This window comes from Magnolia sinica, unplaced genomic scaffold, assembly GCF_029962835.1.
Source record: "Magnolia sinica isolate HGM2019 unplaced genomic scaffold, MsV1 ctg322, whole genome shotgun sequence".
Taxonomy (NCBI): Eukaryota; Viridiplantae; Streptophyta; class Magnoliopsida; order Magnoliales; family Magnoliaceae; genus Magnolia; species Magnolia sinica.
The window spans coordinates 715-13,972 of NW_026682808.1; positions in this window are offsets into that span (position 1 = coordinate 715).

Below are 13,258 nucleotides of genomic sequence, written 5' to 3' on the forward strand. Positions count from 1 at the left end.
AGGGATGAGAGAGGGTTTCGCAAAGCTTAGTTGGTGGAATCGAAGGGTCTAGATAGGGAGGGGCAAAGTTTGGATAGCTTGAGGCTGAAGTGGAGGAAAGCCGTGGATGGTGCTAGGGGTTCAACCAGTTTTACCTAAGGAAATCTAGCGGAGAATTCGATCCTCTAGGTGGACCTTTGTGGTGACATAGAATCCACTAGAGTGGAGTTCTCATCGGTGAGTAACTCGGAGTTGAATGAGGTGGTGGCTAAGGGTAGGAGGAGCCTTAGGGAAGGAAGGCTAAGGAAGTTGGCTGCTCAAACGGACTGGAGCTCAGATGTGTAGCATTCTTATAACACCCCGTACTTTTCAGTACTCAGATGTTATCATTGTAATTTAATTCAACACATTTGTAATAGAGTACATGTAACTTATACAATAAACATGCTCACACATAAACAAAAATTGAAAAATTTTCTAAGTTGATACAAAATACCCTATTCATGGAAACCTAACCTAGATGAAATCTCATATGATTCCTCAAAGTAATTATGGACCAATCGTTGTATATCAAGAGCCACTGATAATTAGATCTACAACTACTAGGTAATCCATCACTTGATCATACAATTGAGCCATTGGACTTCGAAAACAATTTGCTAAAACCTATCCAAACTAGGCTAAGAACCTTTGTAATGATTGGCAAACATATCATGATATAACTTGAGTATTGATATTGAATTGGGATCAACCCCACCATTGGGAGTGATCTGCAATCATAAATCAAATCATCTGTCCGCTGATTTCCAATATGGACAATCAATCGTTAGTATTAGACCCTGGGTTGCTAAATCTACCATTGTAACACCCCGGGTTTTCAGGGGTCGTGTAGGAACTCAGCCTCCAAATTCTCGGGTGTTGCTTGTATTCTAATTATAGTGATTTGTACATAAATCAGTTTAAATGATCGATATAGGAGTAGGCTGGAAACCACAACTACAACTAACTTACTAAAAGAAATGCAGCTAAGAAACACAAGTCTATAGGAACATCAAACGGATCACACAAGGCGTCATCCAAAAATTTATAAAATAAATGTTCAAAAAAAATAGTGCACTAGATCCACAGCTCAACAACCCATAATCAACCTGCACAGTCTACGGTGATCCGCCCATAAGCTGGAAGTAGGAAGTTCCTCTTCCTCATCTATGCTCACACCGCTCGGCTCGTCGAGCTCTGCCTCACCTGCATCTAGTAAAGGGTCTGGTTGGTATTTTAAAATACCGTTTCAGAGTGAGAGTGAGTAGCTAACTCATTGGTTACTATTAGCCTTAAGTTACAACAAATATCAATTATACAATGAATTTAATGAAAGGCATACATTCACAGATCCCTAACTAATCTTATTAATGCATATGCATGTATTATGATATTATGTATGCCCTCACAAAAATACTCCCTCGAGCGACTTTGTCTAACGATCGCGCATGACCAACCACCCTCATTACGACCACAATTGCAAGTAGCCAAATCCTAACAAATGCGATGCATGGATAATGTTAGCTGAGTATTTACTTAATTTCGTTCATCCAGTAGATTGAAAAAATTGGTACACCCCACGTATCATTGCCCTCAACTGATTGCGATGCCAAGGCCCCTCAACGTGCGAGGCCAGGACCCCGCGATCCTTGATTTCATCGGGTTTTCCATCCTCGATGTCAAGCACATGGAGAGTGCTGAGAAGAGAGATCGCTCGCAGTCACTACGGGGAGGCTCGTCACCCCAGCGTAGGCCGACAGCTCGAACAAAGTGTCTCATTCCACCATGCCCGACTCTCGAGTCAGTGGATCAGGTTCAAATGGTTATCAATAGGCTTCAATGGTTGAAGGGTGTTCCAGGTTCCATACAAGTATGAGCAGACAGGGTTAACAAACATGGTTGGTTAGTAAGTGGACCAGACCATACGAATTTAGCCGAGTACGTGACGGACGACATCGGGTACAAGTAACCCATGTAGTCCAACTACTGTCACCCATTCGCATCTGCCCAAATCTGTTGGTTCAACCTCAGAATATTCCTACAAATGGGACCACCTTCTCTCACCTCAGTTTCCTGACCAACCTAGGGATTTGATGGTATTTAATAGCACTTCAACAAGTTAGGAAATATCATCTTATACAAGTGATGTCGTGTAATCACGCATTAAACATATAAATTCAGAATTTACTATAAATGTAAACTACTAACAATATTACGAAATAAACGTGCATGTGTGTTGTGTGGGTTAGCGAGGAAGCCGAGAATTTCATATATCTCATAGTACAAAAATATACAAGGGTTAATGCATCATACATGCTATAAGGAAACATTGTACAAGAATCAAACAAGACATGAACATACAATCATTAAATTCATACCCAATTATGTGAGAAACAACAAATATTCTATAACCATTACAAGTTGATTGAGAGGATCAAAGGTGTGGTCTTTCTCATGTTTTCTCTAGATTATCCAAATACATCACCCACACATTCATAATCATTACATTCATACTAAAATTGGTGCTAGGCCACCTAAGAGTAATAGTCCGCACCTTTAAGAAGGAATCTTCGATTTTGAGCTCCTAGGGTTAGGTTTTTAGAGAAAATTGTTGAAAGACCTAAATAAACATACAAACTTATGAGATTTGGGATAAATAACTATTGAAATCCTAAATTATATTTGACATTTAACATGTACCTCCAACCATTGTCGGGAAAGCTCCAACGACGACTCCGGCTACGGTAAGGCGGCTAAAGAGGGGATGAGAGGGCGGAGGTGCACCAACACCCACACCCCAAGGTCTCTCTCTTCTCCTTTCTCCTCTTTTTATTCTCCCTTTCTCCCTTTTTTTCTCTTGCTCTAGGGCATGAAATTCTATAGGAGGAGGGGGTGCCCAAATAAGGCCTTTATATAGTACCAGATTTGGTGTAAATGGCCCTAGGGGTTGGGGTTTTACTATAATAGTCCTATGGGAATGTTTTTCTAACCTCTAGGGCCCACTACGTGGTGTACATATTGATATACACCATATGATAGTTAGCTTTAATGATGATCTACGTATGGACATGTTCGGCCCGCCATTTGGATGCGTCGATCGACAGATATGGTTAGAAATTTGTTCAATAGTCACCGATGGTCAATCGAGGCTACAGCTATGCGGATATGAGAAGGGAAATATCCTTACTCCACGTGTGAAGTTTGGTTGTAAACTGACGATACGAAATCCTCAACTTTGCATAAGAGTGGACGACCCAATTCACTTAAGTTTCATCTTCTTCCTTTAAGGTATTTGCACTTCTCATTTACTCATTCTTTGACTCAAGTTGAGCGGTTCTGTACAGTACCCAGGTCCAACTCCCGCGATGGACTTCGAGCCCAATAAGATGGACATTATTTTATAGTTTTAGAACTAGTGGCCCACCAACGAGCAGTATACAACTTGTTCGAAAAATCGGGGCATTTCTGGAATGAATTGGGTATTGAGATTTCTCGTAGGCAATGATTAGGGTTTGGATTAACTATGTTCATAGTGTGGCCTATTTATAGCTAGTGAAAGTGGATATTTGGTCATGATTACTCTAAACCGTCAATTTTAGGCTAAAAGAGTAATAAGGTTGATTTTGTCTATTAGTCATGATCTGGGCCTTATCCGACTCGGCTTTAGTTATATCTTTAATTTAGTTATGATTATCTTGATTAGTTAGCGATGGGTCGATTAAATTTGGGTCCTATGTGAGTAAATCATGGGGCTAAACTTGATGTTCAAGTGATCGGGTAGATTCGTTGGCTTCCTACGGTTGATTAATCAGACGTATGCGGTTCTTTACTGGTACCACCTTTGTATAAACTAACATTGAGTGCTAATGGTCAGTAAGTGATATTATAAGTTAATTACAAAAAAAAGAAAAAGGATTTTTTAGAAATTCAAAACGGTGAAGATCCAGGACGTTACAACCATTCATCATGCTTAACCCTGATGGGATGAATTACCATTTAATCGAATGATCTAGCCATTAGATTATAAATATAAATGCAAAAACTTTATTAAAGAGCACTACGGGCCATTAGATATACTATTGGTCAGAGTTGAAAGGAATTTGGCCGTCGGATCGACAAAAATGCATAAATAATTCCCAAGATTTAAAAGTATAGCCCACATGAGCCTTATATCAGCCCCATTCTTAGAGTCATGGGCTTACATAGGTCGATGAATCGAATGGTTGGAGTGAATTTTACAATACATCACGGTGGACACCACTGTTAGAATGCGAGCGCAGTAGATGGCATTCACCTACTGTGCACTGAGCCAAGAATTCCGGTCAAACCAGTTTAACCCGGGCTAGTGAATGAAATTTCCTTCCTTCTTTCTATTTCTCCTACCAACGAACGGACAGTGTCCATTGATTTGAAATTGGGCCTACCATATGTGATCACTTAAGTGATCCGATCCGTCCATCGTGTCCACATGGAAAATCTGACCGAACCCTGGGTTCTTTCGCATGTGTGCACGCATGATCCCTAGCACGATCAGCTATGTGTGCGTCCATTCCGAAAACAACATCTCCATTTTCCTTGACAGGCTGGCGATCCGAGCGGGGAAATATTTCCCCTAGCATCTCGGCCGCATAGTTAGTTAAATCCCAGCCCTCAGTTTTGACCTCCTTGTAGGGTTTTCACATTCGAATAGAGAAAGAAAAGAATCTTTTCACCGTTGGGAGCAGGGTGAAATTTTTGTTGGACATAGGCCAGTGGGGCCCACTGGTGAGCAATCACTAATGGGTGGGTCCCATAAGTTTAGGCCTCTTCTGGGCCCTTTGAGATTTCAAATTCAAAATTGAATTTGATTTTGGATAGGAGATAGGGAGAAGACCGGATAATCTGGTCTCATCCCATCTCCTTCCTTTCCTATAAAAAGGGACAGCTTTTCTCTCGTAAAAAAGCATTAATCATAAGAAATACCGAGAGTATACAGAAAGATATAGTGTGCACAGTAATCTATCCATTTTGGCTTGTCCTTGGGACAATCTAATCTATAGATCGTGATCCGGGGCCATCTATACCGTAGGATCAGAGGTGTGAATAGATCCATCTGCTCCACTAGTATATAGGCGGGCCGTTGGAGCGTTAATCTTTTGCTTTGTGGGGGTTCCATGTCGTGTAGACCGTCAGATCTTAAGAGCTCACACTTCCACGCTTCCCAACAATTTCAACCATTCCTTGCACCTTAAAGACCTTGTAAGGAAATCCTAGGCATCTATTTTAGGGCATCTCGAAGCCTCTTTTGCAACGGAAATGAGATCTTGCACGAGATCTCATTGTTTAAGAAATACCACTAATAATGAATGTAAAAAGGCTATAGATGAGCTATTCAAAGATATTGACAAGAAGGTTCAATGAAACAATCTCATCTTGTAGCTAGTTGGATATAGAGAAAGCTTATGATAGAGTGGATTCAGGATTCTTGAAAGCGACTTTGCTCCGGTCTAATTTAGGCAAGATTTGATCAATCTGAATGATAAATGTTGGGCTAATTGTCAATTCTCAATACTGATCAATGGAAATCTTTGCATGTTCTTTAAATCAAGGGATTGCACGAAGGGCATCCCATATCACCCCGTCTTTTCATCCTTACAGCAAAAGGCTTTAATTAGGGATTTTGGAATTTCGTTGGGAGGGGTTTTTGTCTCACTTTCAAGACTTATAATCCCACATGGTATGGGTATAACATCCAACCAGTTAAATGTATGCACCACACCCTGGTAATAATACCAACAAAACATAAGGGCAATCATAATTAAATTATGATATTGCGAATGGTGCAAATGATTTTTATAGATTGGCTACTGAATCCACCGTATTATTTATTTATTTAATAATAATAATGTTGGTGTGCATTTATTAAACGGGTTGGATTAAGACACATACCACATTTTCCATCCTATTATAAAGAAAAAGTTTAAAAAGAAAAGGAAATAAAAAAAATTAAAAAAATAAAAAAAATTAAAAAAAAGCGCAATAACGTAATTTCTTCTCTTGGAAAAGCACTGCCTGGGATATCACAATGACTGGAGGCACTACTTGGTAACATCCATTTCTTGATGAATTTTGCGCTCGAAATCTAACTTAGAACTTATGCTAATTGTTATTAGGGATTTTTACGAATGGGCGCAAATTAGGTATTACCCCCTCCTTTTCGGAGCTCAGGACAGGTGGAAGCTTTGTGGGGCTATGTATAACTTTTATTTGCACTGTTCATCCAATTTTTTATATCATTTTAAACTATAACCCTAAAAATAAGACAGATCAAAGGATTAAGTGGACCACACCATAGGAAGTAGTGGTGCTAAGGATGCCCACCATTGAAACCTTCTTATGGCCCACCATGTTATCTATTCGCCATCCAACCCGTTAATATGGTCGGATACACATGGATGAACTGATCAAACAAATATCATCTTGATCCAAAACTCCTATAGTCCCTAACAAATTTTCAATAATAGTAATTTAATCCCCTCCGTGTCGTCTACCTGAGCCTTGGACTTTCTTACTTTCGTGCTCAAATTATATAATCATTTGAAAAAAATGGATGAACGGTATGGATGGAATCCATACATCACGCCAGACCTCGGAGCCCAGCCTTGCTCGGAACAGGCGGGGCAATGTGATCGAGATTCATTAGTAGCCAATGGATGGACGGTATGGATGAAATCGTGATTTTATGCTTGTTGCAATGTGATTGGTCCACGTCATCACTCGGCATATGGTTATGGCACTTTCGTACCATCGGATGATCCTGACCATCAAACCAAACTGACGGTTATTTTGAAAATGGTCATCAGTCCAAATTCAAGGGTCGATCAGACTGCGATGAGTGCCTCAAAAATGTAACAGTCAATCTATGCTGCACCCATTATGACCCTCACAGTTTCGAAGATGGGGATTGGCATGGATTGACAGCACGTGTGTGGTCAATGAAATGACGAAACTGCACGAGTACTCTACGGGAAGCTTCTGGAAATAGATTGACAGAAATATAATTCAGGAAATCCCTCTGAAAATACCAACCCATTCCATTTCAATAGAAACGCCTCTCTCATGCTGTGTGTCTATATATTCCAGACGGAGCTCTCCAAACGTGATTGAGATTCATTAAAGAACCCACGCCGTTGATATTGAGCTCAATAAACTCGTTCGGGGACGCCGATTCATCGAACGTTGATGGTTTCATCAACCTGAACGAGTTCATGAGTTGAATATCTAGGGTTTGCGTTCTTGATCTTGAAGGACTTGTGGCATGCATGCGTTCTTCCTCTTTCAACAATCCAAGATCATGATGAAACAATCTCTCTCTCTCTCTCTCTCTCTCTCTCTCTCTCTCTCTCTCTCTCTCTCTCAGTTGAATTGGGATTATGAGAAGCTGTATGTAGTTTGATTTTCCTTTTTCTTTTTGAAACTGTATGAATTGCAGGTGGTGAAGAGTCTCGGCCAAGATGGTACGGTAGATGAATGCGGGAAGATGATCGGTGGGGTGGTCCACAACGGGGAAAGAATTCAAGATCAAGATCATCAGTGAGGTGGACCACAACGGGAAAAGAATTTAAGATCAAGGTGAGAAAATCTCTGCCGTTTGTTTCTTTTCCTCTTTAATCTCTCTAGTGGTTGAATTGGTTTGAGAAACGGTATATAGTTTGGTTTTTTCTTTCTTTTTTAGGCTGGTCCAAAATTGGATGGAGAAGATCTCGATAATCATACTCACCAAGCGGGTTCTAACCGTCCATTTATAGTGACTATCAATTCGATGGTTACAAGTTATATGATGAGTGGTTCAAATTCAAAGGGAATTTTGATAGTTAATATTTTTCTCTCTTTTTTCTTTTTTTAATTGCTTTCCTTATGTTCTATTCATCGTTGGGTCAGCGATTCGGATAGCCTAGGTTGCACTACAATAACCATGCCATGTGTAAGGCTGAAGAGCTACAGTTATTTATTAAATAATGCTAAACTAATTCTAGGTGAATTGAACTTCCTTAAAATCACCGGTAAAAGAGAGCCAGCAGTCAGTAGGAAAAAAGAAGAAATAATAAATGCACACCTAGAAAGTGCAATTTTTTAGTGTAGATTAGGAAAATCTTCTTGAATTAGAAATCATATATATATGTGTGTGTGTGTGTGTTAAAGTCTCTCTAAATCTCTACTAATGTCTCATCTTTTCTATCTTCTAATTATTCTCAGAAAAATAAATAAGTTATAGTTTCTTCAACGTGCCATATCTTAATTTAAGCACCAATTAGTTATTTGACTGTTGAATTTAGACCATTGGCTATCATTCACATCTGACCACAGCATTGCCCATGTCCCAAAGTCACATTGATTATACTATCTTAACCCTTGAATTAGATGAGTTCTCAAAGAGGACAGATTAGTTGACTTTTCCTAATCCTACCTATTTTTCTTGTCTAAAAGCCTTCCCGTAGAATGGTCATGATTGCTGTGGTGGCTGTATTTTTAGGGTACGGCCCATCCAAGGTAGAGCACACCTAAATGATCCCTTTTAATCTTGTACGTGTGTGCCACGTGTATGAAAAGCGATTAACTAACGAGTTAAGTGGATGGTACAAATATCATGGTTAGTCTGTGTACTCTTTTTTATTATGTCTTTGAAAATGAATTGAGTCTTTGCTTGGTTTGATGTTTATATCTTTGTTATGAAACTTGTTTAGCTGTCCCACATTCAATTTGGGTCGTAGCTTCTCATTGGTACACGTCATTGATGACAGAAGCTCACAAGACGTGCTGATTTTCTCTCCCTCTTTCGCAACACAACTTTTAACACATGGAACTTCCCTGGCCCCACTCTAATTTATGTGATAGATCCACACTGTCTATCAATTTTTTCATATCATTCTAGAGCATGAGCCCAAAAATGAGACACATACAAAGCTCAATTGGACCACACTATCGCAAGCATTGGTGATTGAACAAACTGTAGTTGAAACTTTCTTAGGGCCAACCGTGAGGTTCATTTGCCATCTAACCTATGCATAAGGTCATAGAGGCCTAGATGAAGGAAAACAAAAATATCAGCTTGATCATAGCTTTTTGTGGCCCCAAGGAGTTTTCAATAGTAGGCATCCAATTCCTACTATTTCACGTGGTGTGGTCCACTTGAGCTATGGATCTACCTTGTTTTAGGCTTGTATCTTAGAATGATTTGAAAAATTGGATGGACAGTGCAGATCTAAGAAATATATCATGATGAGACCCATGAAAATTTCACACGATAAGAAATTACAGTTGCTTGGTGCGTGGTGCAACATATTCGGGAAAGAAAAGAAAATCAGAAGTATTGACACATGGAACTTCTATGGGGCCCATCACCCATTTTTCCATATCATTTTAGGGCAAGAGACCAAAATGTGGCAAATCCTAGTCTCAAGTGGGCCACACTGTGCAGGAAACAATGATAATTGGATGCCGACTATTGAAAACTTTTTAGGGCCACAAAAGGCTTTAATCAAGCTGATCATACTTGCGTTTTACCTACATCCATGTTAGATGACTAATAAAACTTATGGTATACCCTAAGGAAGGTTTCGACACGCTGAATTTTCCTGCGATTGGCACTCTTTGGATTTTGGTTAGCCATACCCCACTTGGGAATCGATACCAAGACCTTAGTATTGAAACAAGGTTATCGTCACTCAGTCCACCACTTGAGCTATGGATCGGTGTCTGCCATTGGGGCTCACATGCTCAGTAGTTTGATGATCAAAGCCATCCATGTTGGAGACTCTAACCTATGCAAACTAATGCAAGCTAATTGCACCTGTCACTCTCTCTGGATGAATTTAAAACAATGAAAAGATTGTTCTTTTTCATAAGGGTGCACATGGATCAATTCAGTTCAGTTATGGGGTGAAATCGGAACCAAACCGTTCCATATGGTTCTAGGATTTTCAGAACCGGAATCGGACCATTAGCACCCTAGAACTAAACCAGAACCAAACCATTAGCACCCTAGAACCAAACTAGGACCAGACCGTGAAAACCGGTTCGGTTCCGGATTGGTTCCATGGTTCTGTGGTGTGTGGAGAGAGAGAGAGAGAGAGAGAGAGAGAGAGAGAGAGAGAGAGAGAGAGGATCGGGGGTCGGCGAGAGACAGAGGGCCGGCGACGGCAAGAGAGGAGCAAAGAGACGAGAGAGGGCAGGGGCAGCCGCACGCATGCAGTAGGTCCGGTAGACTTAGGGTTTTTTAAAATGTAGGTTCGATTCCACGGTTCGGTCCACGGTTCAATTTAATTTTAGATACCCCTAAACCGGAAACCAATCTAAACGATTATGTGATTTTTAGAACCGTAACCGGAATCTGTGCACTTTAGAATCGAACCAAACCGGACTGTTTGATCAGTTACAGGGTTCCACTGTTTCAATATGCACCCCTACTTTTTCAATAGCTCATACCCACAAAATCACATAAGATCTTAGCTTATTCATGATAGTAGCTAGAATACGTAGAGTTCAAATTGCCGAACCATCTCAGCATGTGGGCAGGGACAGATCCTGATTCAGGATCCACTACAGAGGCAAAGCCAATTCATTTTTCTTTTTCTTTTTTATCTATTTCCCAAGTATTGTGGGCGTAGATCTTGCAGTGTGTAAACTATGTGCGGTTCACTGTGATGCATGCTTCATTATCCATGCCGTCCATCCATTTATCCAGCTCATTTTAGGCATGAATCCAAAATTGAAGCAATTCCAAAGCTCTAGGGGACCACACCACAGAAAACTGTGGACATAATGACATCCACGGATGAAACCTTCCTATGGTCCACGGTAATGTTTATTTCTAATTCAACCTGCTCGTAAGGTCACACAGACATGGATGAAGGGAAAACACAAATATCAGCTTGATCCAAAAATTCTGCTGCCCCAGGAAGGTTTACAACAGCAGGCATTCAATTCACATTATTTCATGTAGTGCGGTCCACTTGAGCGTTGGATATGCTTCAATTGTGGGTTCATGCACTAAAATGAGGGTTGTACAGCCTAGATAAAACACATACATCATGGTGGCCCATGGAGTTTACTCAATAGCTTGTGTATTGACGTCCACAAGTTCTGTGGGTCTCATGACGCAGGGGAGGACGTGAGGTCGAGCACCGTCTTCCTCAAGAGGATAACTATTCCGAATCCACGGAACTTCTCTAGACTCCTCACAGAGACTTCTCGAATCCACGAGGAAAGAAAGCAGAAAATAGAAATAAATTCTAATAAATTCGAAATTGATTGATGAATGATTAAAAACGAGTTCACAACCTTTAAATAAGGGTATCAAGCAATGGGAAAGAAATCATAATCAAACTACAGCTCAAACTCCTAGAATCCGCGACTTACTATAAATAGTAAACTTACTATTTATAGACGGTCGTGATGTCTACTAGTGCGCAAGGTTTTCGGCCAAAAATAGTAAGTGTCCTATTTGGCTTCACCAAACCGTTCCCCTAATTATTCTAAGCTCTTTTCACGTTGGGCGCAACTCCTAAAGCCCAATGGATGAAGAGTTATAATCAAACTAAAACTTACTATTTATAGTAAAAACGAAATTAAAACAGGGAAACGACCGTCAATCAAGGGGTTTTTCGCAATTCCGGGCTGCGCAACTCGATGTAGCGGGGTTGGTTGGCTAAAGTGCCATGAAACTGTCCGCGACCCGCTCTACATCATCTCATCATGAGGTATATGTTATATCCAAACCATCCATCCATTTTTCAAGCTCGTCATAGGGCTTGGGACAAAAATTAAAACATAACTAACGATCAGTTGGATCACACTGAAAAAAGCAATGGGGGATTGAAAGTCTGCCATTGAAACCCATAACGTTTATTTGGGGTTCACATAAGTTTTGGATCAATATGAAATTTGTTTTTCCTCTTCATCCAGATCTTTGTGATGTTATGAACAGATTGGATGGAAAACAAACGTTATGGTGGGCCCTACAAAATTTTTAACGGTGAAAATCATTATCACGGCTGCTATTTGTGGTGTGGTCCAGTTGATCTTTGGATATGATTCATTTTTGGATGATTGTATAAAATGATCTCGAAAAAATGGATGAACGGTGTGGATATAATAAATACATCATTGTGGGGTACATGTAACTTTGATATCCATTGAACCGTTCGTACAACTCCAAGAGTGTCAGCGCTCGTCTTCGCACGACAGTACCAACATCAGCTATATGTGATAGACACCAGCCAATCCGCGCAATCCGCGTCCATTGGATACGGACGCGGATTTCCTGCGAAAGCTGGGAACCCAGGTAGGGCCCACCGTGATGTTTATATGGAATCCACCCTGTCCATCCGTTTTGTGAGCTCATTTTAGGCTATAAGACCAAAAATTAACAGGATCCACGACTCAAGTGGGCCATGCTAAAGGAAAAGGTGGTTAGGGAAATTTCTACCATTGAAACCTCCCTAGGTTCTACAGTGATGTTTAAATGCCATCCATACCGTTAATAACGTCATTCCTACTGGGATGAACTGAAAAGAAAAAAAATCATTAGAGTGATTCAAAACTTCTTTGACTCACGAAAATCATTAGAATGATTCAAAACTTATTTGACTCACGAATATTTCAACTGTTGAAATTCATTTCTCATATTTTCGGCTCACTTGAGAATTGGGTACGGTTCATTTTTAGCCTCATGTGTTAAAATGAACTCACAAAACGTATGAACCGAAAAAATTTCTCAAAATCATCACAGTGGGCCCCACCTAGGTTCCCAATGCAGGAACTTCCTGCTTAAGGCTTTGGCAGGAAATCCACGTCCATTGGATAGACGGGAATTTCTTGCGAAAGCCTTCCGCGGAAAGTTCCTATGCAAGGATTCTAGGTGGGGCCACTGCATGTTTGTGAGAAATCCAACCTGTCCATCCATTTTCAAGGTCATTCTAGGACATGCCACCAAAGATAACATAGATCCAAAACTCAAATGGGCCACACGAGAGTTAAAAGTGGGGATTTATTGACCACCATTGAAATATTTATATGGCCACAAAAGTTTTGCATCAGTCTAAGTTTGTGGTTTTTTCACATCATCCCATTGAAAATGACCCTATAAACGGTTTGGATGGCATATAAACATTAAGGTGGAGACTAAAAAGGTTTCTACTGTAGGAATTCTTCATTTTTTGATACTCCTATTTTTTGCCGCATGTCCAAAAATGAGCTCCAA